Source organism: Mus caroli, chromosome 14, assembly GCF_900094665.2.
Source record: "Mus caroli chromosome 14, CAROLI_EIJ_v1.1, whole genome shotgun sequence".
Lineage (NCBI taxonomy): Eukaryota > Metazoa > Chordata > Mammalia > Rodentia > Muridae > Mus > Mus caroli.
Genome location: NC_034583.1, coordinates 63,248,990 through 63,256,237, shown reverse-complemented (window position 1 = coordinate 63,256,237; position 7,248 = coordinate 63,248,990).

Sequence of the window (7,248 nt, the reverse complement as noted above, 5' to 3'; positions counted from 1 at the left end):
CTATTCATTGGCTTTGAGATCTTGGATAAATCACTTAATGGCTTTGAACGTCACCTCTTAACATGGTAAGGAAATGACAAGCTTTCAGCAGAGTGGCAGCATGTTTGATATCCTTGCATGTAACCAATGTTTTCTGGCATTGGCAATTGCTCAATTAATATTATTTTGAAATTCTTAGTCAAGACTGTAGAGCCATACATCATTCAAAAGAAGTAGAAAACTACCATATGATCTATGGTCTGCTGTAAGCAGCATTGTACCTTTGACTTATGGCCAAGCCTTATCTTGACATCAGTATGTGACTTTGGTAAAGTCACTGTTGCTTTCTGAGTCTTTACATCTTAGAAAAAAGGGGCCTAAGGTATACGAAAGGTCCTTCATATAATTTCCAGCTTTAATCTCACTTAGTTGGCAGAGTGCTTGGCTGACATGCCTGAAGCCCTGGATTTGATTGCTCAGCACTCCATAATCCTTGCATGGCAGTGAACACTGTAATGTCAGCACTTGGGTCATTAGTAGAAGCAGGATTGGAAGTCCAGGGTTATCCTGTGCAGCACAGAGAGTGTTAAGACCAGCTTGGCTATCTCAAAATATCTCTATAGCATATAGAAGCAGACCCAATATCATGCTTTGTTCTTCCTTCAGTAGACTTAGGTGTGTGGGTGTTGGAGCTAAGGGTATTTGCTACAGAAGTCAACAACTTCAGACTGTTGCCCAAGGCTGTCGGTAAAGCCATAGGTTTAGGTAATGATAAGGAAGACTCAGGACATACCAAGAGGAATCTTATATGAACTATAATGTGGTTCCATTTGTCCCTTGTGACTCAGTTACCTGCCACGTACCAGTAAAAATATCTGAGACTGGCAGGTAGTCCAGGTACTGACCTAAGCACAGCCCCTGGTCCCAGAGGCAGATCAGCAGTGAGTGGCCCTGTGCTTCCCATCTCTGGTCCTCTCCCAAATATCTGTATTGGGAAGGAGGAGCAAGTGGAAGAGTGACAAGAAATGAAGCCATCAGCATGGTTTTGAAATGAGGGAGATAGAAGCTTGAGGGGTGGGGGGAAGGAGGATCTAGGAAGACGGGCCAGAAAGCTGTTCTCATTTCCTGTCTTAATTTTTCCTGGGCAGAAGCAACGTCATCCCCAAGGAGATCAACACCACCCCCCCAACACACATATCCAAACTCTTCACTCGGATCAAAACACCTCATTCAGATCAAACCCCCCCACTTAGATCAACACCCCCACTCAGATCAAATCGCCCCACTCAGACCCCATAGTTTGAATTAAAAATAATTCTAAGTCAAACTGTGGTGCCTAAATCTATCGCAAATGTCAGTAGCTGGGCCTGAAGCCAGAGCTGTGATCTCCCCCATGTCAATAAATCCTTGAAGTTCCTTCTCCCTTGGAAGCCTGGGCTTTTTCTGATGCTGTGCTTTCTACCCCGGGCTGCCCTTTCATGAGTAATTTCTTTTAACCCAAGGATCACAGCTGTGAGCTATAATGAAAAGATTTCTTCTGGCCCAAGACTGTGAAGAAATGGCTGTGCCAGGAAAAGAAGACTGGAGAAATACAATTAAATATTAGGTTTCACCAATGCCTGGCCAGAGGCTGGGCAGTCATCAGGAGAGGCCAAGGTAGGATGTACCATCAGCCCCCGCACCAAGAGATGCACAGGTGGTTCAGATAGATAGAATCCTTTAGGCCAGTCCAAGCTGGTGGATGCTAGGACCAAGGGAATTCTAGCAGGAAGTCTGGCTTGGTGACATGAGTAGACAGAGAAACAAAAAGTGATTGGTACCTTCTGGTGTCTGCCCTAGACTTCATGTATGTTGAAGTCTCAAATGCACAGAAGCAGAGCCCCAGGCATTCAAAGAGATCAAAAACAGATTATTATACCAAGTGCCTTCCCTTGGTTGGTAGGTCACCATCCACCCTCAGCTCAGGGCCAGAATGAGGAGGAACATCTGTGTGATACATCCGTGTGTTCAGGAGAAAGGCACACATCTGCCCATCCTGACCTTCTGGGACTGTCCCTTGTTTGGTCAAAGTGTTCTTTTAATTGGTAGGGAGAGAGAGGTTGACATAGGAGTTCATTTGTGGATGGAAATCCAGGTGGCAGGACCAACTTCTATCTCCATGGTTGCTCTTCAAGCTCACTCCTGTCCCTGTTCTGAAGTGCATGCCTTCTGCTTTCAGATGGAGGAAATATGTGCAAGTTTATCCCAGTTGTTTATAAGTGAGATTTCTATTTTCTCTTAAGAACCCATCAATTCAGATCAGTTTAATAGTGCCAAAATATATTTAGGAGCATTTTTCACCAGCCCCAAAGAAAATTCAGTTTGGTTCTACAATGGAACTCAGCTGGTGGATAACTCTTGGTTGTCATTAGGCAGCCCTGTAGTTTCTTGTGTAATAACATATTCCTAAGAAGTTGTCTAAAATTTGAATTTTGGTAAATAGGATCATATGTTAGTGTGATGGAAGTGTTTGTTGGTTGAAAGAATTCTATGCTGGATCATTTTATTGGGTGGAGACATTCCTTTTGTAACACAAATAACCATTCTCAATTTCTTCTTTTCTTTGTGCACATGGTTGCTCATGAATCAGTATTACTTGAATTGAGCCATTGCTGGCACCAGTGGCCAGTGTCAGCTTGTTTAATAACAGCTAAAGTATGGGGGAGATTTTTTTTTTTTGTAGTAGGGTAGGGCTGACCTGACTTTGTGTATGTTTGTCCTTAGAATTGGACAGGATTTTTGGACACATATTTCTAGGGCTGAAATCTTTTCTTGTAACTGTCATGAGTTATGGCTGGTGGTGTTGCTCAATGGTGGAGTATACATCTATAAGGTTTTGAATTTGCTCTCTAGGACCGTCACAATATTCCCCTGTCCCCTCAAACCTATCTGCAGTTAGAAGTGTGGCCCTGATAATGCTATTACTACTGTTTAGTTTTCTGAATTAAAAAAAAAAAAACCCTCATAGTCAGGGGCTGATGAGATTGATCAGGGGTTAAGAGTGATTGCTGCTCTTTCAAAATACACCGATTCTGTTCACAACCACATGTAACTTCAGTTACAGGGACTTCAATGCCCTCTGTTTACCTATGGGGGCTATTGTATACCTGTCACGCACATACATAAACTCAAGCACACACATATACATAAAATAAAAATTATATATACACGTTTTTAAAAAAGCTCAGGGTTAGACTGTGCATTTATTGCAAACCTGTGAATAACATTTAAAAAACTTTGAATATGACTCGTTTTCCTCCTAACACAATTTTGGAGAATGGAGGCATTGGGCAGAAGAAATGATCATACCAAAACCGAGGGCAGCTTTTCTTTATGGTCTCTTCTTTGTGTCAGAGATGTGGACTCTGAGCGCCAGGGATGAGAAAGGGTCCCCCTCAGGAGCTCTGGGCATCACCTTCCTTATGCCGCCTAGCTCTTCACAGCCTGTTTGTCTGCATGCTCCTGCTCTTTCATTAAGCTGAAGTTGCCTTTGCAGAATGCTAGGACTCTAGGTCAAAGGCCACTTTTAAAAAATCATCCTCTTAATTTACAGAAGGATCAGCAGGGAGACTACCCAGGTACGGAAATCTAATAGATGTCATGGTGATGAAACGGAGAGGTGACAAGAGCCAAGGAGAGTGATGAGACTAACAAACACTCTGTCCTCCCCGGAGGTCCAGCACTGTGATAAGAGCCTGGCGGGAAAGGGTGTTTAGCAGCTGGTCTTTATTTGAAGCACTGAGGATTTATTGAGTGTTTCTAGTAAATAAGAAAAAAAATCCAACTGTTCTTGTGAAACCAGTGGAACGAAGAAAAATGAAAGCATTTTGAGTAGAGCCATAGAAAGGAGCCTCAGAACAGAAGGAGGGAATACCTGGGTGGGGGCAGCATCTTTCCTTGGGCTGGGAATGAAAGAGAGTCACAGGCACTAGGAAGGAGCAGAAGGGCCAGGCATGCAGAGCCCAGCAGGAAGTGAGTGACCTGGAGGAGGAGGCTGTCCTCATCTTTTGACTCAACAATGAGAGAAAAGCCTATAGCAGGAAGGTACAAGAACCAGCACAGAAACCCAGGACTTTTCCTTTACATTGTCAGCAAGGCCAAGGAGATGAGACTGGTTACTGGTGTGAGACTTGACAATCTCCTGACAGTATTAATTAAGTATTCATTTGGGTCCCCAGAACTCCCTGCAGCAGCTCTAAAGTTCCCAGAGGTAGAGATAGAACAACGGAGCCTCCAAGACACTGGGTTTTGTGGACTATGCTTTTTTTTTCTGTAAGACTGAAGCTACACATTTAGCAAAATGACCAGGGAGTCATGAGCTACAACTTTGACTGTTTTTTTTTTTCTTTCCAAGGGCAGCCTTGACTGAGGAAGGGTTTTTGTTTGTGTCACAATATTAGTTTGCTTAAGTTGCCCATATTCCGTGCAAGCACTGAGGCATCCAAGTCTTATGCTTCACACCAGCTGCAACCCTGAGAATATTTTCATGCAGTGACATCTCTGACAGAACCCAAAGGTCTTAGTCAAACACATGGATAATTAGAAGAGAATGCATAGCAAAGCACTACCAGCAAATTGGTAAATTCTCCCTAGCTGTGGCCATTAACCAGCTATCATTAGAATAATGTGAGTGAACACACACGCACACACACACACACATGTGTGCACACACACATATACACACACATACACACATGTATGTTCATATTCATGCACCTAAACATTTTCTGTATTTAATATTATGTAAGCTCTACAGGAGAATATTAAAAATATGAATTATTTATTTTTCATGATCTCAAAATTTACTAATGTAATGGCTCAATGGTTAAGGACACTAGCTGTTCTTCTAGAGGGTCCAGGTTCAATTCCAGCACACACACGGTAGTTCATAACTACCTATAACACTTACCTGTTTCAGGGGATCCAATGCCTTCTTCCATTCTTAGTGGGCTATGCACACATGTGATACACAGGCATTCATGGAGCCAAAACACACAAACATACAAAAGAAATAGTAATATATGATATATAAGTATTACATGTTTCATATGTCACATTAAATATTAATATACCTATTAAATATAATATGTATTTAATGTACATTATAGATATATGGAGAGAGAGAGGATGGAATGTGTATGTAGACAGATGGGGGGATACGTTTTGATTCTATAGGCTTCCTATCATCTTAATGGCTATTGCTTTTTGTTTTACAAGATTAATATAGTTCCCACAAACTGAAAATAAGAAACAAGGAAGTGGCTCACCACCTCTGGCTTGGGTGTTTTTGTCTAGAGGAGGTAAGAGTGACATTCCAGTCGTTCCTCCTTCCCCACTGACCTCACCTGCATGAGGAAAGTTGTTTTGAGGTGTGAGAAACTTTCTCTGAGATCCTTTGGCTTTAGAGGATCCAATTTAATGTAGTCTTGATTTTAGCAAAGACTGAGACCAGTGCAATTATTTGAGAATGTGTGAGTTTGTGTCAAAAGGGATACATTGTCAGTAACATCAACTTTATTAATTTTTGTATTACAGTCTTGATACATCACTTGGTGGCCTTGAAAGAATCAAGGTAAATCCTAAGTGAGGCTGTGTTGGGATGGATATGGGGGTTCCTATAACATTTGTGGATTCCAATACAATGTGTCTGCAGGGTAATTGAGCCTATAAAAACTTACATCTCAAATAGTTCGGCATATATGCATTGGGGACTCTGTGAACATTACCATCAGATATCTAATTTTGTGGCTTTAAATAGGATTTCTGCGTTGTTTTGTGTCAACGGTATTTATGAATAGTGAAAGTAGAAAGAATTATCATTATTTCATTTTGTTTTCATTCTGAAACACGGTGTTAGGCTAAACTTTAATGTACCAGCAGCAATTGTCATTGAGGCACAAAGTTTTAATTAAGCTCATGCATGATTATTTTTCACCAAACAGCCTAATTTATGAAATTGCTAATTGAACTAGCAGGTGCAAGCATCAGCTGGTACTGTATTATTGGCATGCAGTGCAGCATGCGCGAGTACCTGGTGCAATGTCAGATTGTATAGAGAGAGCACACTTTAGCCATTGTCCTTCAATGACATCTATTCATTCAAAGATATTTATTGTCCTCTTCCCTTTTGTGACTATCACTGAAGCAGCAGCCTCCAAAATGAAGCTTAATCCCTTTGTGACTTCTGGCCGAAGTAAGAACCATACACTGCATTTCAATGCTCCTTGTAATGTTTGGAGGGAGATCATGCCCCTCCCCTCCCTCTTTCTAAAGAGCTGAGGCAGAAGTGTGATGCTTGGTCTATGCACATTTGAAAGGGTGAGGAAGTTCAGGTTGTCTGAAGACACCACTAAGATCAACAAAGCAGTCCAGCTGTACAGTAAGAAATGTGTCATCTATATCAAATGGGTACATTTAAAAATGGCTAATGGCATTTCTGCCCATGGGAACATCTGACTTTGCAAGGTTATTACTAAGATTGATACAGAAAAAAAAATATCCTGAAAAGGAAAGCCAAGTCACACCAAGTACAAAAGGATAAGGGCAAATCCAACCAATGGAGATTGTGTTTTATAACGTTTTTTTTTTTTTTTTCGAGACAGGGTTTCTCTGTATAGCCCTGGCTATCCTGGAGCTCACTTTGTAGACCAGGCTGGCCTCGAACTCAGAGAAACACATGCCTCTGCCTCCCAAGTGCTGGGATTAAAGGCATGCGCCACCACACCCGGTGCATTTTATATCTTTTCCCCCTTTTTTTAAAATTAGATATTTTCCTCATTTACATTTCCAATACTATCCAAAAAGTCCCCAGTACACCCCCCCTCCCCTACCCACCCACTCCCACTTTTTTGGCCCTGGCGTTCCCCTGTACTGGGGCATATAAAGTTTGCAAGTCCAATGGGCCTCTCTTTCCAGTTATGGCCGACTAGGCCATCTTTTGATACATATGCAGCTAGAGTCAAGAGCTCTGGGGTAATAATGTTGTTCCACCTATAGGGGTGCAGATCCCTTTAGCTTCTTGGGTACTTTCTCTAGCTCCTCCATTGGGGGCCCTGTGATCCATCCAATAGCTGACTGTGAGCATCCACTTTTGTGTTTGCTAGGCCCCGGCGTAGTCTCACAATAGACAGCTATATCTGGGCCCTTTCAGCAAAATCTTGCTAGTGTATGCAATGGTGTCAGCGTTTGGAAGCTGATTATGGGATGGATCCCTGGATATGGCAGTCTTTT